This window comes from Gorilla gorilla, chromosome 11 (genome assembly GCF_029281585.2).
Source record: "Gorilla gorilla gorilla isolate KB3781 chromosome 11, NHGRI_mGorGor1-v2.1_pri, whole genome shotgun sequence".
Classification (NCBI taxonomy): Eukaryota; Metazoa; Chordata; class Mammalia; order Primates; family Hominidae; genus Gorilla; species Gorilla gorilla.
In genome coordinates, this window is record NC_073235.2 from 23,727,294 (window position 1) to 23,750,789 (window position 23,496).

The window sequence follows — 23,496 nt, forward strand, 5'->3', positions numbered from 1 at the left end:
CTATCTAGCCAGCTGATTAAATGCCTACCCACCAACCTTCACCAGCAAGAGGAATGTGACAGCCCTGGTTGGCATGTGATTCAGCTGAGGCTGGATCCATCTTTCCCCTGGAGTGCCCAACCCCTACGAATTCTATTAGAGAGAGAAGGAGGAGGGTAGTGGCAATCAAGAGTACCTACAGCTAATGGTGCAATACCAGTGGAGTTCCCTTTTTGAGAACTGGTCTAGGATCCCACTGCCCAGTCTGCTTGACTGACGGCAATGGTTTGGGGTTCACACTGACTGCTGAACTCATGAGACACTATGGGCTTCACCCAGCACTAATTTAACTTTAAGAAAGAACATGAAAGGCACTAGCACAGCACACACATCAACAACATAATGGAGGTCTTGGCAGTCCCCAAGCATGTCTTGAAATCACTGTCTACTTGTAATATTTATGGTCACAAACAAAGCTTAGTGGGCACAGACAGCGATCAGTTCTGGGGACTTGTGGCTTTTACGCCTTGCTACTCCTTTCTCAGGGGTTGCTGACCAGAGTCTATTCTCAGTTCAGCCATATCTTATCAGCTACCACTTACTCATCAATTGTAGGTTATGAACTAAGCAACCTCAGTAATAAGGCCCTGGAGCTGAATCTGTGTATAGCAGTTATATTGGATCCATTATGCCTCTATGAATTCCTTAAGTTAGTGTTGCAAGAAGGATTTACCTGAAGATCAAATCTTGGGCTCCCCTGAGGCTAGAGGAAAGGCGACAATAAGCTGTTGACCCTTTCCTTCCAAGATAAAACTATAAGATATATGAAGAATTTTAGCAGAATGATAGGAACATATGTGCTATAAAAACAAGCAAACGAAAACCCAGAAAGGATATTACTGCCCTCACCCTTTCCTTCCTGAAACATCACATCGGCGGTGGTTTTTATCTTCTTTCCTTCCCTGTTTCCAGTTTCCTAGGAGATAGCCAGTTCTACATTTTGCATGATCTTCCACTTAAATTTGGGTCCATTAATGTCATTCCTCAAGATACTGAACAATGGGCATTTCTTTTAAAATACTGTCAAGCTGCCAAGTGGATGAGTTCTGAGTATTTTTGAGGAAACAATTGGTTGTCATGACTTGTCAAAATCCCCTGACCAGGTGAGCATAACCTCAAGAAGGTGACAGAAAGCCTTGGAGTGCAATTCCTCTTTCAGAAGGATTTGTGTGTTAAATAGCTTCTGGCTTACAGGAAGTCAATTACTAATGGAAGGACTCTCCTGTATGATTTCAAGAAAGTCACTTATTAACCAATCTCAGCCTCATTTTTCTCATCTTGGAAAGGCAGACAATATTACATGTTGTCTTCATCAATTTGGGCTGCCATAAGAGAAGATCATAAGCTGGGTGGCTTAAACAGACATTTGTTCCTCGTGATTCTGAAGGCTGGAAGTCTATGATCAAGATGCTGGCCAGTTCAGCCCTGGTGAAGGCCCTCTTCCTGGCATGCAGATGGTTCCTTCCCATCGTGCCCTCACATGGTAGAGAGAGCAAGCGAGCTCTAGTTTTTCCTTCCTCTTCTTATAAAGAAACTGATCCCATGATGGGAGCCCAACCTTCATGATCTCTTCTCAATCTGATTATATCCCAAAGGCTCCATCTCCAAATAGCTTCACTGTGGGGGTTAGGGTTTCAACATATGAATTATAGGGGGACACACATATTCAGTCTATAACACCTGTCTTTCCTTGGATGGCTTTGACAGTTCCATGAGAGACCAGAGGAGAAAAACCCTTCATCATATACAAAGTATTATTATTTGGAGGTGAAGGGACCCACTACGGTGTAATGTTTTTCCCTCTCAAATTCCTATGTTGAAATCCTAGTTCCAAGGTGATGGTATTAGGAGATAGGGCCTTTGGAAGACAATTCAGTCTTGCGGGTGAAGCCCTCATGGATGGAATTAGTGTCCTTATAAGAGGCCAGAGAGCTAGCTAGCTGACTCTCCACCATGGGAGGCCACAGCAAGAGTCAGCCGTCTGCAACTCAGGAGAAGGACTTTACCGAGAATCATGCTGGCACCACAATCTCAGACTTCCAGCCTCCAGAACTGTGAGAGAAAAATATTTGTTGTTTTAGGCACCCAGTCTACATGGTAATTTGCTATAGCAGCCTGATTGGACTAAGACAGGACTGGACCTGTTTCTGATAATATCTTAAATCACTGTATATTGGGAAGAGAAAGAGAAATGATCAGTTTGCAATTAGCGCCTCTTGGGAAGAGAAGGACAAGACCTTATGAACTTGTTTTGCAGCAACGCAAATGTTCAGCCTAAAGGACTTGTGTCTTATAGATACAGTTGGTTAGAGGCCCACTTAACTCTTCTCTCCATGCCTCTGCCGCTGGACCCACATGCAATCTATGCATCAGTGCAGGAGGCAGGCCCAGGCAGAGCTAACATGTTTTGGAACATGTATCACGAACCAAGCACCTTAAACACGTCATCCGATTTAAACCTCAGTAAAACAGTTTGAAGTAAAGGGTGTTAGTCCCATTTCGCAGATGAAGAAGTCAAGTTTTGAAGGTTAGAAAGCTTACCTGATTAGATAGATGAAAGGCTCTAGGTGTCTGCAATACTAAAGCCCACGTCTTTGCAGCTCACCATGCTGCCAAGCCCCAGAGCACTAGGACCATCCGAGCTTAAGAGAGAGCCCCGTCCTGCTCAGGAATCCTGGCCCCACTGTGGTTCTGCTCCTGCCTGCTGTCACGGCTCTCAGGACTAAGCATCTGCTTGTTCTTGAGCCCTGTGGCCACCTCAGCCCTGGATATTGTCATTGTTCTTCTGTGCACAGTTTAATCACTGGCCTGTGGCTTCAGAACTTTTAGACCTGACACTACTTCCTTTTATAGCCCACTTCTCAGAATAGCTGGAGCTCTATTCATTTCTAACAGACTTCCCTGATGCCAGCTTGCCTACCTGGACTTCCATATTATCATAGCCTGTGGTCTGAGTGCCCCAGCACTGGGTATCATTGGATTGGATTTCAGCAAAGAGTCAGAGTCACCTTTTCTAGAGCTATGCTGGGCAGTGTGCTGGGGAAGGAATAAGAATAATTCCTGTCCTCAGAGGCTCAAGGTAATTAGGGGTGCAATAGATTAGATGACTGTTCAGCAAATATTCACTCCCCTGTCCCACCATGGGAGGAGTCTATCCCCCTCCATTCCCTCTGAGGCTGGGCTTACCCATGTGGCTGTTCCAGCCTGTAGAATTGGGTGGAAGTTTCAGTGCGCCAGTCTGCGCTGAGGTCCGAGGAGGCCTTGTGTGTATCTGCTTGTCCTCAGGCTGTCTGCCATCACCACGAGAGGACTGTGCCCAGGAAGCCTGAGGATGACGGACACGTGGAGCAGACCTGGAGTGAACCCCAGGGGTGGCCAACCCAGCAGACCCACAGACCAGAGTGAGAAATAATACTGTCACGCGGCAGAGATTTTGTGTTGTTTTGCCGCAAAAACTGACTGGTACCTGGGGAGATGTGATGATGATGATGGAGTGTAGCAATAGCATCACATATGGAGGGGGTCAGAGAGGTGTGATGAATGGCATCTTTCCCCGGGCACAGCGGCAGCTGCTTTGGTGCCTGCATAGCACGTCTCGCTCTGGTGGGGAGCTGGATTTGCTCCAGCGCTCCCTGCTCTGCCCTGCCCTGCTGTAGTTAACTGGGTTATTCTTTGAAAGACATGACAGTCTCTTCCAGGTCCTATGATTTAATTCCCTTCACTCATCCTGTGAAGTTAGTGCTTCCCTAGCAACCTCCAGGCAAGTCAATTATCAGCCTCCAGTTCAGCTAGAAACACTGCAATTACTCAGGAAGGATTATCGAGCAGTGAACATTTTAACCTTAAATGTTATAATTATGTTAAAACTTAAATGACAATCGTTTGTCCTTTAGATAGCATTGTGGGAGATCTGGAGATCTTATATATATATGTATTTTAAATGCAGTTAAACTGCTAATGACTCCTTTGCTGGATTTCAATTCTGAGGTAACCGTGTTGGTAAAGCCATCCTAGCAATTATCGAGAGAACAGAATGTCAACAGGGCCGCACCGTTAGGGAGCGGAAGGCGGTCCTCAGGGGATCCCAGAACAGCAACACACAAGAAGCTACAGAGATAACGTGGCCCAAACCGAGCGCTTGTGCATTTGTAGTCCAGAAAAATAAAGGGACATGCCCGAGGTCACATAGCTGTTTGCCTGGAGCTGGGAACTAAGATTATGGAACACCTACCATGAGGTTTCTAGTCTGATTCATTTTTTGTATTACTGCATTTTAATCCCTACAGTAAACTTATAAGTACTATTGTTTTCCCTACTATTCTGTAGCTGGAGAAACTGAGGCTCAGAGGAGTTAGCATTCAACCCCTCCCACCCCACTGGCAGACAGGTTTTTCCAGTGGCTGCATGCATTGAAGCCTGCCAGGGTAATTTTATTAAATTCAGAGTTTCAAATATGAAGAGCATTCAAATGCCATCCTGCACTGGACTCCTATCCATGCCTCTGATCACTGGTCACCTACTGGACAGGCTGTTCCTTCAGTTATGCAGAAGCCCGCTTGAAGTGCTATCACATGATTGGCCAAAAACTGGCTTTTGTTTGGCCCACACAATGTATTAAATTAGAACAAAATCGTTACCAAATTTGAAGGCTGGGCGTGGTGGCTCACGCCTGTAATCCCAGCACTTTGGGAGGCTGATGGGGACGGATCACAAGGTCAGGAGATCAAGACCATCCTGGCTAACACGGTGAAACCCTGTGTCTACTAAAAATACAAAAAATTAGCCGGGTGTGGTGGCGGGTGCCTGTAGTCCCAGCTACTTGGGAGGCTGAGGCAGGAGAAAGGCGTGAACCCGGGAGGCGGAGCTTACAGTGAGCTGAGATCGCGCCACTGCACTCCAGCCTGGGTGACAGAGCGAGACTCCGTCTCACAAAAAAAAAAAAATAGTTACCAAATTTGAAGAGTGTACTATTTCACCCAAAAGTCTCGACTTCCTGCATCTCTTGAAAACATTTGAGAGGCTGGCAACACTAACACTGCAGTGAGAGAGGAACACTAATGTCCCCACGACTTGCAGCATTCCCCTGCTTCACATGTGTGAGTTGCCTGAGCTTCTGTCATCTGCCTGGCCCCTGGAGACACTGGCATTCTGCAATTTCAGACCTGTGAGGTGGTGGGGGTGGGCAATTCTTCAGGGAATGAATGATTGTTTTCTCCTAGGCGGGGTTTTGTTGATCTGCTAGGCATTTCCCCTAGTTCACGGCTATCCTTTCCTTTCTGTGTTGGGGGCTTTCACAGGGGGATAGGAAACGTGGGGGCCGCCATTTTGGTGACCCTCCGCCTTCAGCGGATGATACAATTAGGTTCAATCACAGTATGAAATGGCCACTGTAAGGGAGTGGTATGCATTTTGGCCAAAAAAAAAAAAAAAAGCATTTACTCTGAAAAGAGGAAGTCTTTATTCACTCACCTGGGGGAACAGATTACTTCCAGAGAATAATTTACTCACTGTAAGAACAAGGCCACTAATAAATAATGAAAATAATGAGGCAAGAACACCACCAATAATAATGAAAATAATGAGTGGGCTTATGAGAGTGACATGTGGCCTTCCAGCAGCCTTTGGCTCTGAGGTGATAGCATTATTCTCCCTGCAGAAACCTCAAACGTGAGACACGGTGGGAAATCAGGAAGACATGAGGCTTTGCTCAACACTGGAGAACACCAGTTCTTTTCAGTTTGTATGCATCTTTATCAGGTAAGTCTTCATGGACCAACTTAATTTAACTAAGCATGATCTTTCTGTTATATTAAGTGTATCTTTCATGAGATGGTGATTATAATCCCCATTTTTCCTCCAGCATGGCCATGACGTGTGTAAGGCATTTCCAAGGGTGAGATTTCCTCTGAAATGTCAAAAGAAGTCAACCGCATTTCAAAAACTACCACAAACTAAATTAAAAGGCAAATATCACAGTTTATTCTCATATTAGGTTTTTGAGTGAAAGATTGGATTCTAATCTCAGTTCTGCCATTTCTTCACTGGGGGTTTTGTTTTAATCTTAGTTTCTCCATTTTTCCTCCCTTTCTCCCTTTCTCTCTCCTTTTCTTCTTCTCTTCCCTCCTTCCTATGTGGTTTGGCTGTGTCCTCACCCAAATCTCATCTTGAATTGTAGTTCCCATAATCCCCAAGTGTGGTGAGAGGGACCTAGTGGGAGGTAATTGAATTATGGCGGTGGTTTCCCCCAGGCTATTCTTGTGATAGTAAGTTATCACGAGAGCTGATGGTTTTACAAGGGGCTTCCCCCTACGCTTGGCTCTCATTCTTCTCTCTCTTGCCGCTTGGGAAGAAGGATGTGTTTGCTTCTCCTTCCATCATGATTGTAAGTTTCCTGAGCCCTCCCCAGCCCTGCAGAACTGTGAGCCAATTTAATTTATTTCCTTTATAAATTACCCAGTCTCTGTCCTTATAGCAACATAAGAATGGACTAATACACCTTTCATTAAATTAGCACTTATCTCAACAGTTGAAATGTTTTTACAAAGGTTTTGAAGCATTAAAGATAATGAGTTATTAAGAACTAGATATTTGATTTAAGGATCACACTTTTTTGCTCTTTTGACTCCATATCAACATTCTGCAGTTGGTAGGGCTCCTTCCATTATCTCCACTACCCAGATGGGGAAACTCTTTAAATGCCTCTCTTAAGATCCACTGTGTGATTTAGTAAAATATTGGGTCTAGAACCCATATCATTAACTCGCACCTGTCTGTGAAATCTGTGGACTTCTGGTGCCGATGATATTATGAATCCCTCCAAGTAGAGGCGTGGTCTTCAGTCACCCAGAGGAGGTGTTCCAAACACCACTGTAGCACCAGCCTGCCTGGGGCTGCCTCCTGATCCTGCTGCATCCTAGCTCAGTGAACTGCAACAGACTGGGGGACCAATCTGGCCTTGGATTCTACATCTGTAAAATTCATGGGGTTTTGGTGAGAACTGAGTGGTCAATACAAATGAAGCCTTTCACATAGAGCCTGGCACGTAGAAAGACCTCAAAAATGATACTTGATACAGTTATTCATTGCAATTGCCATTGTTGTTGCTTTGTTAGGAAGATGATCATTCAAGAGGCCTGAAGGAAGACTTGTGTTGGAGCCTAAAGTAGAAATATAAAGGTTTTGAATGTTATTATTGTTGGAAATACAATTAATTTTCCCCAAAAGCTCTGAATATATGATGATTTAATACCTTTATTTATGCTGAGTTATTTATGTTGTAGAACTATAAATCCTGAAAAAACCCTAAAAACCTGTTTTCGTGTTGCAAGTAGATAAGAAGTTTTAAAATCCAGAAAAGAATAATTTTTCCCATGATATAAAATGGTAGAGGAATAAAATTCCTCTCACTTTAAAATAAATAGGAAATACATACACTTTATGTTAGTTCTTTCTTCACAGCTCATTTTATTTCTTTGGATTCAGGATTAAGCACCAGAATCCACCAGGTTGAAGTGGTCAGAAGTCTTCAGTTGGGCACCTTGGTGAGGATATATTATATTAGTAATTTGTTTTTTTAATGCACATACTTTTTTTGAACTGGAGAATCTAAAGGCATTTTAATGTTTTCAAGTAAAAGAACTGTACTTGGTGGTCTTAGACTGCCTAAGAAAACATCCCCTAGATTCTGTGCTGGGAACGTTGCTAGGGGTTCAAGTCCACATCTGGACACAATGATCACCCTATCACTAAAAAAACCCAATCAAATGGCAAGCAAGCAAACAAAAACAGACAAGCCAACCAACCAGTCAAACAAACAAAACAACTCATAGAAGTGTGGAAGAAAGCTATGCTCCCGGGAGTTCCTTATGTTAAATTTTTATATTCATAATATACAGTGAAGATGAGAACATGATGTTTTTCCTTTACGCAGCCCCTTTTCCTCATTAGACTTTGAGATTTGATTTTATTCTTCTATGAGTTAGCTTTTTATCTCAAATGGTAGAAAAGGTGACACAAGTGTATCTGTGGATAGATGGTTAGGTGAACTTAGAGGATGCACATGGCAGAGTTGTGTGTGTGTGTGATGTGTGTAGTGTGTGTGTGTGTGTGATGTGTGTAGTGTGTGTGTGTGTGTGTGTATGCAGAGGAAAACATTTCTTTGAGCTGAAAACACATTAACTCTGTTTATTCAAGCCAAACATGAGCATGTGTGCTCCTGTCACTTTGAGGTAGTGGAACATCCTCTAGTGTCTTTTTTATTATGGGAACAGTTCCTTTTCTGTAATTGAAATGTCCCATCTAGGCAATAAAACCATGAACTTGTTTCAAAGTTAAATCTTCTGCTGTCCCTCTGCTGGGACCTCCTTTAGAACAGAAAGACTGAAGTTGGTTGGACACACGATGGCTTCTTTCTGCTTCCCCAGCCTTATTCTTGACTTCTCCTCCACTGTCCTCCAGCTGTGGCTCCTGATGCCTGCAGAGTTGGAGGTGGAGGCAGAAGAGAGCAGAGATGGGGCAGAGAAGGCCTCCCTTGGCTGGTGCAGATTTGATGTGGCATTGGGGCCATCTGGATGGCTGCTGTACAGCGGCCACCGTATCTTCCCCTGGGGCTCCCCGGTGACTTTCTGTAAGGTTCCCTGCTGGGCACTTCAAGCTGGAGTTCTTGTGCTATGGGTTTGATCTCCTCCCCAGTTGGCACTCGTCACTTACTCCAACCCTCTGCCCCTTTCGTGGACCCTCTGGCCTTCCAGGAAGCCTTCCTGGGCAGTTGGCTTCATTCATCCCTGCCCTACTGTCTTCGAAAGTGCAGCTCACCCCTAATGCAGTTTTTCTCTCCTTCACCTTTGCTGATGTAGGTCAAGAGCCTCTCATCCCTAGGTCTCTCACACTTGTCTGCCATAGACTTCACAGGACTTACAGGGCCACCTTTTTGGGCATGCAGCCTGGACAACTGCACAAGGCACTGCACTCAGAAGGCGCTTGTTCTTGCTTTAATGATCTGGTGTTGCCATCTTGAAGTTTTTGATAATTTTTTTTGAACTTGTGTTTTACAAGTGAAATCTAATGGGACAATGGAGTATGCACACATCTGGGGATGCCCCATTCACACACAGGATTCATGATGCCCATGAGTGCAGAATTCTGGTGAGAGTTCAGAGAGACTCTAAGCCAGTACAAGGTATTATGGAAACTGCCAGCTTCCATAGAGCGCTGGCAGAAAATGCACATATTAAGAGTGAAATAGAAACAGTTGAGTTTGTTCTGTGCAGGGTTTCCACTCTTCTGGTCAGAATAAAATAAAAGTGCATGTATAAGCTATGAAATACAACTGTATTTGAAGTGACTTCACATGTGAGTTCAATGCTTTTATATTTGCACTTATAACTGGCATTGTTCAATGTAAAGAGAAATGATAACATTCATGCTAATAATTTTAAATTGTGATTTTTCTTCACTTAGAACAACATTAAATGTGTATGTGTACAGGAATATGTAGATGAAACTTAGCTTTTTCTGCATATGAATAGCAAGGCTCCAGAGAGTTTCTTACATCTTCATATTTATAATGTACAGTGGAAACACAAATGTGTTGTTTTCCTTCTACACAACCCCTCTCCCTCTGTATTAGACTCCAAAATTTGATTTTATTCTAAAATGGGTTAAGTTTTACCCCAAATGGTGAAATAGGTGACAAAATTGTGTTTGTAGAAGATGAGATGAACGTCCACGTGCAGAGGTGTGTGTGCATGCTTGTGTGTGTGCACACGCACAGGGACACACACCACTCTCTCAGCAGCATTGTTTTTAGTATCCCCTGCAGGGAGGAGTCATGAATGATATTCCAAACGCATCTCAGTCTTCTAAACACTTAAGTCATCTGCTCTCCTAATAGGATCTCCAAGCTGAGAAGTGATTGCTTCCATTGGCCCTGAACAGAATATTAAATATATTTGATCTTCAGAGCACTTTATCCCAGAGTAGGTCTATGAAAAATCGAAGCAAATTATATTTGGCTTAGGAATGGGTGGGACTTTTTTCTAAACACCTAAAGCTGTGGTTTTTTTTTTTTGTTTTTTTGTTTTTTTTTTTTTTTTTTTTTTTTTGTGAGACAGAGTCTCATTCTCTTGCCCAGGCTGGAGTGCAGTGGCATGATCTTGGCTCACAGCAACCTCCACTTCCCGGGGCGCGCACCACCACACCTGGCCAATTTTTCTATTTTTAGTAGAGACAGGGTTTCACCATGTTAGTGAGGCTGGTCTTGAACTCCTGACCTCATGATCCACCCACCACAGCCTCCCAAAGTGCTGGGATTACAGGTGTGAGCCACCATGCCCAGCCTAAAGCAGTGTTTTTAAAGTGTGATTTACCAACAACTTGTACCAGAACAACCTGTGAAGCTTGCTCAGTAAAATCATGTTTTCTGGGCCCCTCTCTAGATCCATCAAATCAGGAAATCTGGAAGTGAGGCCAAGAAAGCTTTAGCAAAGTCATCAGGGGTTCTTATTCACATCAAGTCTGAGATGCAGTGATTCCCAAGTAGCCTTTCTGACAGCTCTGGGTGAGAGGGCCTGGTTCCTGCATGGGATGCTTTGGATTGGGTTGTCCTCAGGTGCATCTGAACTTGTGAATTAGAGTTGGCAGCTAAGAAAACCAAGAGAGGAAAATACACCATCCAGAAAGACTCCTCACCTCCTTTCCTCCATCCTGCCAGGGCCAATGTGGCCAGAAGCCCAATTTTACCTGTTTAATGGAGAAGATGGAAAGTGTCTGGGCATTTTGTCACTGTGAGTATGAAGGAAAAATAGTGATTTTCCCATCTGAGTATTTCTTTGAGGAACGCTCAGTTTAGTGGAGTTCTTAGATGTTCCCTGGATTCATTCGTTCATTCCTCCATCCATTCTTTCGTGCATTCAGTGAACATGTATTAATTGGCCCTATGCCAGGACCTGGGCCAGCCAGAGGTGCGTGTGCATGCCTGTGTGTGTGTGCACTTGCACAGGGACACACACCACTCTCTCAGCAGCATTGTTTTTAGTACTCCCTGCGGGGAGGAGTCATGAATGATATTCCAAACGCAATCCAAAGATAAACCAAACAGAGCCCGTGTTCAAGGGTGAAGGTGGATGATCAGAAGGTGCAATGTGTTATTCTATGACAGCAGTGAACCCACCTTTAAAGCAGACTGGCACCATTCAAGGCTTTCCAGAGGAGGCCACACCTGGACTGGGCTTTGAAGAGTGAGTAAGAGTTGGCTGGGCAGGGTGAGAAAGGCACTTGAGGCAGAGAGTGGTGTGTGTGACCCAGAGTGCGAAACAGATTGGGGCTTAGGGACTGTGGATCATATTGTATGACTGGGAGAGCAGCAGGAAACAAGGCTAGACAGCAGGGGTGTTCTGATCCCCTAGGGTGTCATGTGTGGATTTAAGAAGTAAGAGTCTCTCTCTCAAAGTTGTACAGGGGTGCTGATGGGTTTGCAAAGGGGAGAACAAGATAAGATTTGGTCTGGCAAATTCTACCGTTGCTGTCACTCGCAAAGGAACAGAAAGCAGAGAGACCCATTAAGAGATAAGTCCTGGCCAGGCACCGTGGCTCATGCCTGTAATCCCAGAACTTTGGGAGGCCAAGGTGGGTGGATCACGAGGTCAGGAGTTCAAGACCAGCCTGGCCAATATGGTGACATCATGTCTCTATTAAAAGTACAAAAATTAGCCAGGCATGGTGGCGTGCACCTGTAGTCCCTGCTACTCAGGAGGCTGATGCAGAAGAATCGCTTGAACCCAGGAGGTGGAGGTTGCAGTGAGCCAAGATTGCACCACTGCACTCCAGCCTGGGTGACAGAGTGAGACTCCGTCTAAAAAAAAAAAAGAGATAAGTCGTGAGTTACAACAGTGGTCTAAAAATAGAGGGAAATGACTGATAAGAGAGACATTAATCTACAGAACTCAGTAACTGATTGGACATGGGCAAGGGATGAGATGAAGGAGTCAAGAATAACACACCTGGGTTTATGACCTGGACAACTCGGTGCGTGTTGTCATGCAAGATAAAGGAATTAGGAAAAACAAGTGCTTGTTGAAGAGGAAGAAGGATGATCAAGCTCATTTTGGACTCGTGCCTCTGGCATACTTGGGAGAAGATATCTAGTAGCAGGGGAATCACAGGGTTGGAAGGAAGGAAGGCGGTCAGGGCTGAAGATGTAAATGTGGGAGCTGTTGCGGGAGCCTGAGGCCCTGTGAGGACAGAGTGAGATGCATGGAGTGGACTTGGAGTGCCAAGCCCGGAGTGGGTAGCATGGAACCTGGGGGCAAACCGAGAAAGAAGACCCAGGAGGGAGGCTTAGAACTACTGGGCAGAGAGGACAGACATTTGGTGACTCTGACATGAATGGGTCCATCCTGTTTGGCCACTTACTTGCCAAGTATTTCCATGTAGTAGGCCCTTGGTGACTTCTGTTTTCACCACGAGCTACTTTCTCTCCTTTCTGCTCTAACCTAAGGACCACAGGCAGACATCCCTGGCAACGGAAGAGTCCTAGATGGCCCTTCCTATGAGATCAGGCTTGATGACTTGAGTGAAGTCCAGCACCCTTGTGACTGCTTGGCACTGGTGGCCAAGAGAGGGAAGTGTAAGGAGGAGGTGGGTTACTTATCTGTGTGGCCGCTGGGCAGACACAAGGAAGTGAGTTCAGAAGCCAGAACCCTGTGTCAGAGGTGGCCATGAGACTACCAGAGCCTCTGTGAACCCCCATCTCAGGCACTTGTCATGTTTCACAGTGAAGGGAGGCAGTGTGAGGTAATGGGCAAGTGCCCTGGCTTTGGGGTTAGATCTCCCTGTTATACTTTCTAACCCTGTAACTTTGGGAAAGAAGTTACTTTAACTTCCTACATCTCAGTTCTCTCCTCTCTCTAAATTGAGAAAATACATAGTCCCAGCGTTGTCCTGCAGATTAAAACAGGGAAGTATGCCTCTATGAATCCTCCAGCACAGTGCTTGGGCCAGGGTAGCAGGTGTTCAGGAAATGACAGCCACCTTCTCCCTTCCCTCTTTCCTCAGCCCTGGGCAGAAGCATGGTACCCACCTGCAAGGGGTTTTGAGTGTTTGGGATGAGACTTAACACTTGAGTCCATGAGACGAACATGCAAGACAGGGTGTTTCAGGAAGACGAACAGCAAAGGCTAAAGTGAGGAGCTGTGGAAGGGCATGGCAAGTTTGAGGATGGATAACTAAGCAAGTGATGTGGTGACAATGTCATAAAACATTGCTGGAGATGAGCCTGGGAAGCTATATATGGAGCTAGATTTTAAAAAGCATTGAGAGCTCTGCCAAGGAGTCTTACTCAATCCTGTAGGCTATGGCGTTCCTGATGGGATGGGAGATGGGGGTGATACTACATCATCAGTGCCTTAGAGTCATCATTCTTTGACAGCTTCTAACAAGGAACAGTTCTACGGCTCTACAGGGAAGCTCTTGTGGAGGAATTTTAACCCCCTGATAGCCAAGGGAGAGAAACATATTGGAGGGAGAGGCCGAGGGCTTCCTAGGACCCCATCAACTTAAATTACCAAACTGCTTATAGCTAAGACTCCATTGCTTGGTAACCAACTGACCACCATGGCCTCAGAACCTGGGTGCTTTGACAGCTGGATTCTTGACATCCATTGATCTCAAGCTAGAAACCTACTACTTCATCATCTTCAATGTGTTTCTCAATGTCTCCTTTCCTGACTGTGGAAGGCAGGTAAATTATGTGCTTATTATGTGTTTGGCTCCGTGTCAGGCCTTCTGCCTTGAATTCTGTGCTGGAATTCTCATAACCACATTTCAGGACTGATACCGTTCCCTATCTTACAGTGGAAATACCAAGACTCAGAGAGATGAAGCAGTTTGTCCCTAGTCACTCAGGTTATAAACGGTGTGGCCAGGATTCACACCATGGCTTTCTGACTATAAAGACCTATTTATTTTACTGCCACTTCCATCCATCCTCTGTCCTGTGGCCAAGGCACCCTAACATGACTTCCTGTGCTTGTGGTCCTGGGGCAGGTTTGGGTGCCTGGGAGGGTGGAGGAAGGGAGGGAGCAAGCTCATGGTGGGACCATCTACAGACATCATTGTCCTGGAGGGTTTGTTTTTGGTCAGTCTCCATTCATTTTCAAGGTTTTGTGAAGAGCTGGTGCTTTAACAAATCTGCAACTCTAAAGGCATCAGAACTCTGCTGAAAAGGAAGTGTTCCAATGTTCTGTTGGTCCAGCGGATCTCTGGTTCAGGAAACTCACGACTCTGGCAGGGCTGCTGATGTTCACCTTGCATCTGCAGGCAATGGCCATTGGAGGCATCTCCTCAGCCTTCAAGGAATCTGGGTGCTGTCGACATAGCTGGGACTTTGTAAGCCATGCTGAATGTGGCAGCTTTTCAGGGAGGGAACCCGGGCCAGAAACATTCATAATTAGCTGTGTATTAGCCCAACCTCAGGGACTAAAAAGCCAGGTTGAGGCCAATTCTGGAGAGATAGATGTGCTTCCTGCCTCCCCACCGGCATGCAGCTGTCTATGGAATGGCAGGGGGAGGTGGCACAGAGCAAAACCCCTTGCAGGCTCCCTGTCCTTCGAACCCACGGGAGATGATGCTGCCCTGCAAAGGATAGTCATGGCTACTCTGCCACCCTGCATTCCTCAGTTTCCCCCATCCCCTACTATTGTACAGTACTGCCTTGAACAGGAAAAATGGTGCCTTTTAGGTGAGGAAAAGGAGTAACCACAGCCTTGGTAAGAGACTGGAGGGAGGAGCCTTGAGGGATGGGGGTCAGCCTACAGCTGCGGAGCCCCATGAGCTCTGGTAGAGACTGTGTGGGTCTGAGTCCACAGCTTCCAGATTGCAGTGGGAGAGAGAGGCCTGGCTGTGCCCTGTGTGTGGCAAGTGAGTGATGGAAGGTTGAGGATGAGATAAGTGCTCTGGGTTCTGCTTCTCTTTCTGGGGCTGAGCTTGCTCAAGAAGGGACAAAATCATAATCCAAGGTGCAATTTGGATTCTCTAGAAATTTCAGCATCTGTCCTCCTGCAGGCCTCTGCCTCCGCTGCCTTGCCTGCACTGCCGCCCCTCAGCACCTTCTGGCCTTTGTCTCTGTGGACCTCCAGCAAGTCTTGCTTGATATAACCTCCTCTTACTCCATGTTCTTCTTGAACAATGTCCAGTGTTGTCCCTTCCATCACGTGGGAAAGGAGAAAAGGGATGGAGCATGTTCCCCACATCAGTGCTTAATGGTTTGCATTGATTATTTCAGTTAATTCTAAAAATAATCCTATATGGTATGTGCCGTTTCATAGACTGGGAAACTGATGTTCATGAAGTTTGGGTAATTGGCCAATATCTTTTAGCTGGTGATTGACATTTGAATCCACTTCAGAGGTTGTATAACACTTCCTTGCACCAGGGAAAGAGATCCAGTGTTGGGGCATTTAGCTTCCTTTCCTCTCCCAGAGAGGCCTCCTTCCAGAGACTTACAAAGGAGTGGGGTTCCTCACCTCCCCAGGCACTCCCTCCCTGCATAGCATCAAGAGGTGTCCCTGTGCAGGTAAGAGTCTGGCATAGGGGTCACTTTGTGTCTCACTTCTGTCTCTTTCTAGTTGTACGACACTGATAGAGTTACTTCAGTTCTCTTGGTCTCAATTTCCTTATCACTAAAGGGAACTGCAGGGGTAGATGGTAATACCCCATAGGATTATGTTGAGGTTTAGAGCAAAGAGTGTGTGCAGCATAACTTGTACTGTTCCTAGCATTGAGTATATACCAATGAATGGAAGTAGTCATTGCCAGGCAATTTTTCGGCACATCAGGCTTAGTTTGATCCATATCTAGGAACACCTGAGTGCTGAGAGGTACAGATGCTGTGTGATGTAGTGGAACAGCCACTGGACCCAAGTTGGAGCAGTCAGGTACGTGTCTTGAATCAGCCACCTGCTAGACTGAGAGTGTGGATGAGACATGAAATCACTCCAAGCTCACTTTCATCTTCTCTAAACTGGGAGCTTGGCAGTGACCCCTGTCCCATGTGCTGACCTCATAGGGCTGTTTGGAGGATCTACAAGGTGATGTCCATGCCAGAGTTGTATGTAGAGGAGTTGTTAGTGCTACACAAAACCGGGACAGGATCCTGTCCCCGCCGCAGAGGAATGCTTGGTGTGATTGGCGATACTCAGCTAAGAAACTCGGGCAAAACATTGGTATCACACCAGGGCTGACGTGATGCTACAGACAAAGATGGAAACTCTGGCCCACAGCCTGCTGCTGGAGTAAGGCTTGTTTGGATTTGCGGGTCCTCACTGCAGATGGAGGAGCTCAGCAAAGCTCTTGAGGAGATTTTTGCTTTCAGGAAACAAATTCAATTCCTATCTTTGGATTTCTGTTGTCTTTTAGGGCCAGCTGGGTCTGCCTGAAATCTTGGCTGTCATTTGAGGATATTTCCGTGCATGTGGAGATTATTCCAAAAAAGGCTTCCTGCTTTTTCTTAGCTCCTTCTTGCCTTTTCCAGCTCATCCCAGTGTTTCCAAGGGAAGGGAAAGCGGAATTTGCTCTGTTCATCCCTGTATGTGAGGCGTGGCATTAGTGTGCGTATGTTTTTCTGTTTCATCTTCACAACATTGTGACCTGGTAGATATTATCATCAGTTTACAGATGTTGAATGAGAGTCAGAATCAGTAAATTTAAAGGAGAACTTTATTCCTGGGTTCGCATGCATGAAACGTATGACAACATATGACCTGTGTTCACTTTGGGGTGGAGAGTTAACATTTAAATGTATTCTATCTGGATCATAAACATAGAAAGGTGTAATGGACTACAGGCCCACCCTCTGGGCAGTCTTAAGACACCAGTCCAAACCTGTTCGCAGCCATCCATCCATCAAGAAGGAAGTCTCTGTGGCCCAGGGTGGCTGTCAGGTCAGAACCATACAAACAGGAGGAAGGCACTGGGTGGTCGAATGAAGTAAGTGAAGTCTTCTGCCTTGACTTTTTGTCCTCCTCAAGTCAGGCTTTGATTAAGATCTGCCAATGATGAGTAAGGTAAAGGGACTTGCAGCAAGCGGGGCGCATCTGGTCTCTGTCCTGTCATGGTCGGGAACTTAAAACTCTACAGTCTTTTGGCCAAAAGAGGGTTCATCAGTCCATTGAAGCCATGCAGGACTTTTATTTCAGTTCTCACAGATGAGGAAACTGAGGCTTGGAGAGGTTGAAAAACTCACTCAAGGGTATAAGTGCAGGAGCTGGTAAGCAGCAGTATCAGGCTTTATACCATCCTGAGCTTCTACTTCTATGCTTAGCTCTGTATTTCCTCCAGAAGGCTCCCTCCATCCTGTGCCTTGGAAGACCTCACACAGCCTTTACCCCATCAACACACTGACTCCTACACTGCCTGCTAGCATACCATGTGGGGGTGGCTTATGTGTGGCATTTGTGAAGTTGGTTGTTTTGAAGCAGGACCCAGGGAGAGTATAGTTCATTTTTATAAACAGATAAGATCCTTGAGGATAGGATTTATTTATTCATTGAACAGATATGAATTATGCATTTACTGTGTGCAGATACCATTCTAAGCACAGGGAATAAAGCAATGGGCAGAAGAGACACATTTTGTTGTTTTCCTGAAACTTATATTTTAGTGGAGAGCAGACAGAGAATGTAACTAACCACAAACTTACTAACTAGCCAGCTAACCAACATGTATAGTTTGCTAGGTGGTAGAAGTGCCATGGAGAAATAGAACAAGAAACGGACAGGATGGGAAGTATCACTGGGGGAGGTGTTTACCATTTAAAAAGGTGGTGAGGTTCAGACACAGCTTCACTGCAAAGTGACATTTGAACACAATCTGAAGGAGATAGGGGACAAGCAACAGAGATAATGGGAGGAGCCTGGAGGGCTTTGTGCTAAGTGAAATAAGCCAGGCACAGACGGAAATACTGCATGATCTTACTTGCATGTGTACTCTAAAAAAAATCGAACTTACAGAGGCAGAGAGTAGAGTGGTGGTTACCAGGGACTGAGGGCCGGGGTTCAGGAAACGGGGAGATGTTGGTTAAAGGGTGCAAAGTTTCAGTTAAACAGGAAAAATAAGTTCTGGAAATCTATTGTACAGCACAGTGACTATAATTAATAATAAACTGCCCAAAGAATAGATTTTAAATGTTCTCATCTCAAAATTGAAAAGCATGTGAGGTGATGGATATGTTAACTAGCTTGATTTCATCATTCCACAATGTATACATATTTCAGAACATCATGTTGGACACCATAAACATCTGTCAATTAAAAAAATTTAAAAGAGATAGAATGGGATGAGCACTCTAGGAAGAGCACTTTGCAAGTGCAAAGGCCCTGAGGTAGGAGGTGCAGTTCTGTTTATTAGTGGAGGGTAGGCTGATGGGACTGGCATGGACCAAATGGGACAGGTGTGAGAGACAGGCCAGAGAAGTGACAGGCGGGATAGACGAGGGGAGCTCCAGGTGGACATAAATCATCCTGTTTAATTTGTCCTTTGTTGTGACCAAGACAGGGAGTTAGAGGAAAGTTCTGAACTGAGGAGTGACATGACCTGAGTCACATTTTAAAAGGATCCCTCTGGCTGCTTCGCTGGGAAATACCAGAAGGAAGAGGTGCTCAGAAGTTAGGAAGCTATTACAATAATCCAGGCAAGTCGGTTAGTGCCCAGGACTGTATCTGCCCATGTTTCTTTCTATTCCAGTCTCCTTCTGCTATAGCTCAGAAAATAATGTTTGGCAAATTGTAGGTGCTCAAGAAAAACTTGTTAGAAAACGAAAGCAAGAATGACAGCATTGTATGAGTGTGAGCATTACTCTGTGATCCAAGTCTCAGCTCGCTACTGTGCAAGATGTGTGGCCTGGGTTATGTGACTTTACCTGTCTGTGCCTCAGGTTCCCAATCTGTAAATGGGAATAATAACAGCAGCAACTCCATAGGCTTTTTACTGGCGGGGGGGGGGGGGGGGGGTGCGGCGGGGACGGGGTGAGAATTGCATGCAATAATGTATATGAAGTGCTTAGAATAAGAGGGCCTGGACCATAATCAGTGCTCAATAAATATCAATAATTACCAGTACAAGAACCGGCTTTATGCACATTTGTTGAAGAAGAAAGGAAAATGTTGGGAGAAAAATAGAAATCTCTGTGAATTATTTGTGAATTTGGGAAATTCAGAATATTCATTTTTCTGTATTTCCATTCAAGCCTTGTGATTTTTGTCTACTACATTTTTCTTTCCTATTACAGAAACAGATGTTGTTTTTGGTGATGTAAGTTACTAGGGTTGGGGGTCTGATCTGGAGGAACTGGGAGGTGAGTTCCAGCCCCTTCCCTCAGTTTCTCATCATTGTGGAGCAGCCGTGTCCTCTTCCTTCGATCAAGCTTCAAAGCTTCATGGCAACCACATTTAACGTTTATTGCTAATGTTATTAGTTTCTAATCAGAGCCTGCTGCGATTATTACCTAATAGCTATTGCTTTGCACTTCCAACCAGATGTCAAAAATAATGAGCCAATAAGACTGCTATTAATTTAGACTGAATGACAATTTTAGGCCCTCGGAGCTGAAGATTAGGGGCCTCATAAAAGCAGGGCACAAATAATTCGAGTGCTCAAAAGTAATAGCAAAAATGGTGAGAATGTGAATTAATAGGTAAGTGTTTCTAATTTACAAATGAAACATGCAGCTTGAAATATCAACATTTCTCCTGCATTCTCCTGCGATGAATGGAGCAGTCCTCATGGATCCCAGCCTCCAGGATTTGGGTAGAATGGCTCAGAAAGTTTGCTGTCTATAGGAAGAAGAGATGATATTAGCATAGATCTGTTTACCTGGTCCTGTTTGGTTCCAGTGAGAGAATGGGGCCAGGTCAGCAAGTGCCTAGAAGAGACCTTCTCCCGGCATCAAGCGTTCCATGAAACGTGTGTCCATTTTGCTGACAGGCTCTGGTGCATTCTGATTGACTTCCAGATGCCTTTCCTGACATGCACCCCATTGTAGATGATTATCCTCCTTCTAACTCATGGATGCTGTCATCCTGTACACCATTGGGTATGGGATGCTTGGGTTCAAATCTTAATTGCATTGTGCTCTGAGGGTGTGACCTTGAGCAAGTTGTCCATCATCTCTGAATCTTAGCTCCCTCCCCTTTTAAGGTGTCCATATTAATAGCATGTAACTTGTAGGATTACCACTGATCATTGGAAGAAATAGCAGATACAAGGATCTCAGCACAGTGCCCGTCACACCAATGAACTGGAGAAATTGTCACTGTTGCTTAAACACTAGGGCTCTGTTTCTCCTTCACCTTGATCATTTATTCCCTCTGTTTATTCATGCCTTTAGGTACCTATTTATTTATCAAAGCAGGAGAAAAATTTCAAAAAGTTCATTTCTTTTCTTCCTCCAGTCCTCATATATTAATCTGTAGACCCAGGCCTGTTTCATTTCACTTTGTTCTACCATTTTAAAGACAAACATTGTCCAAAGGCATGCTATGGCTCCTTTTGGTATATATTTGTTTACCATGGTCCTGTTTGGCTCCAGTGAGAGAATGGGACCAGGTCAGCAAGTGCCTGGAAGAGGAGACCTTCTCCCAGCATCATGCATTTCTCCATGAAACGTGTCTCCATTTTGCTGACAGGCTCTGGTGCATTCTGATTGACCTCCAGATGCACCAGAGCCTGTCATATAAGGGGATGGGGTACGGAGGCGGAGACCCAGTCTGTGCTACAATACCTTTAGTGTCTGGTGGGTGTCATGGAGGAAAGAGGTCCCCGAGTGTAAGGGTGGGGTGAGCAGGGAGCAGTAAGGCTGCAGAAGGAGATGGTGTCCCATCTGGCCTGAGAAGATGTTGTTGGAGAGACAGGCTAATTGCTCTCAAATGGCTACCTTTTCCACTAGGCACACAGATACACTCCAGGATGGAATGCAGGCAGAAATCATGACCTCCATCCACCTTTAACTTTCCAAGGCCTGGCCCATAAACCCTCCCTGTCAGGCTTCCTGGTACCTCTTCCCTGGCTGCTAGCTGGATGCTGAGGCCCTGGGGTGCTGAGCCACTGGTGGAGTGAAGCCTGGGCCTGAAAGGCTGAGTGAAACAGAAGTCATGGGATGGGCAGGTGAGCACACACACCGTCACGGTGTTGATGCATGGTGGCATAGGATTGTCTGTTACAGCAGCCAGGCTTCTCTGACTAATACAGACCAACACGACTTTTCCAGGTCATTCAGGAAGCAGGAGGAGGGTGCTGCAGGCAGGGGGAACAGCATGAGTCTAGATGGGCATTGTGGAGCGAGATGCCCCCATGTGTGCACTAAGAACTAAAGGGTTCCAGGATTGCAAAACGACATGGTGGGAAGCAGATGGGGAAGGTGGAGGCAGATGGAGCTGGCTGCAGAGAGGCTGAGGACGTGCATGCCATCTGGGGTTACTCAGGAGGCAGTGGAAGCCACCAGGGACTGTTGAGCAAGAGCTCTGATGAAATCTTGCCTTGGACATGCCATGCTGGTGGCACTCCTCCAAGGGAGGCACAGGACCCATGCCATGCTGATGAATCAGGAGGCTCTGGGAATGACCCGGGAGGCAGCATGAAGGCCTGGACTAGGAAAGTGTAGGGAGGCAGGGGCGGGGCTGATTAAGGAATTATTTAGGAGGTAGAATTCAAGGGACTCAGTGGTTGTTTTTTTAGCATAGAGATTTCTGGTGTGCAATATGATGCTTTGATCTACATCTAAATAGTGAAATGATTACTATAGTCATGCAAATTAGCATATCCATCACCTACCATCCTTAGCTTTTTATGTTGTTGTAAGAGACCCTAAAATCTACTCTCTGAGCAAATTTTCAGTATAGCATCCAATAACATTAACTGTAGTCCTCATGCTGCTCATTGGCTCTCCAGAGCTATTAATCCTGCATAACGGCAAGTTTGCCTCCTTTGACCTACCCCTCCCCATTTCCTCTCCTAGTAAGCTCAGTGGCTGTTTTGAACTGAGATAGTCTTGCTGTTCCTTTTACATCCTTGCATCCACTCCCTTTCTGTTATATACTTCTTTCCTGTTTGAATGTGGGGACACACTGGCTACTGCAAATGTTGAATTGGCTCTTGTTTTCTGGTGCATTCTTTCTGGCCACAGAAGGTGCTGATCTAGGCTGATACCTGGCAAACCCTACCTTGTCCTGCCCCTGACACTGCAGATCTGAGGATGCGCTGGGGGAGCCGAGCATCCGGGTGTGCATTTTCCCATCTTTGCCTCCTTTGCTGTGCCCCATCCATGGATTCTTCCATTAGTGACCCTGGGATTTTAAGGCTTGTAGCCTGAGCACTCACAGGGAGGAGTGGGGACTGAGTAATCCTCTCAATTGAGCCTGTTAATAAATTCGTCACCACACTAGAAGAGGGGAAATGATTTTAAATTGATTCGTGCAGAATTTTGATGTGTTCTGCACATCCAACTTTGCTTTTGGTGCTCTGGTTAAGCATTGGTGAGTCACCGGTTCAGCCTGATTATTCTTGCTGCTGTAAAAGTAGAAGAAATCAATATTAATATTTCCTCACTGTTAACCGTCTCTCTAGAACAAATATTTTTTCCCCTCCTTCTCCTCCTATGACTTTGTTATCTTTGCATTTCTAATTGTGTCTGAAATTTATGGAGTGTCTTTTTTTTTTTTTTTGGTAAAGAACTACAGTTTGTGATGATGCTGCTTTTCCCATCACATCTGGGATCAGCGTTTGTAATAGATTCTCTTTTACGTTCAGCTCCTGAAGAGCACTCTCATTATCTGATAAGAGAAGATGATCTTTGCTGGCCCTTTGAGGTCATTTGTTTTCTTGCATACTTTCTAGGTCAGTGAGTGGAGGGAATTTTTGTCCAACGTGCACCTTGACACAGCTTCACTGACCACAGCGGTGTCTCCCTGCTGCCACACAGCACACCTCTGACCACAGACCTCTCTCCAGAGCCACGTGTTTGCTCCTCACCTGACAGGCTGTGTGAGAGCCCATCTGTGCTTCCCTGGGATGTCTGACCGCATGCATCCTCCACTGTGCATGGGAGCCCTGCTGGGCCCGTAGGTGGAATTATTTCTCAGTTTTAATCTGAGTACATAATTGAGGCTTGTGCCAGTAAGGACTCCCATCGCTTTCTTTCCTCACACTCCACACATAGTGCTGCTCAGTGATTTTACTGTTCCTCTAGGAATGGCTCCCACCTGCTTAGAGTGTAAGATTTATCTCCTTAGCACACCATGGGAAGTCTCCTAAAATCCATCCACTGCTTATCTCTTTGGCCTCAGCTCTTGGCCCCCTGTGATGAAACCCTGATCTCTAGTCATGCAGAGGTGCTTGCAACTTTCTGAAAGCTCCTTTCAAAGGTGCCTTTGCCTTCTGTTCCCTATCCCTTCAGGGTCCTTCCCGGCT

At 45.4% G+C, this 23,496-nt stretch overlaps 1 long non-coding RNA gene across 1 annotated transcript in view; it reads left to right on the plus strand.

Annotated features, from left to right (window-relative positions):
• Positions 1-23,496, plus strand: part of LOC134756633 (uncharacterized) — a 467,322-nt gene that overhangs the window by 306,735 nt on the left and 137,091 nt on the right. Inside the window, exon 3 of the long non-coding RNA XR_010129532.1 lies at positions 5,696-5,796. This is a non-coding gene — a long non-coding RNA (uncharacterized lncRNA). The remainder of the gene's footprint in view (positions 1-5,695; positions 5,797-23,496) is intronic.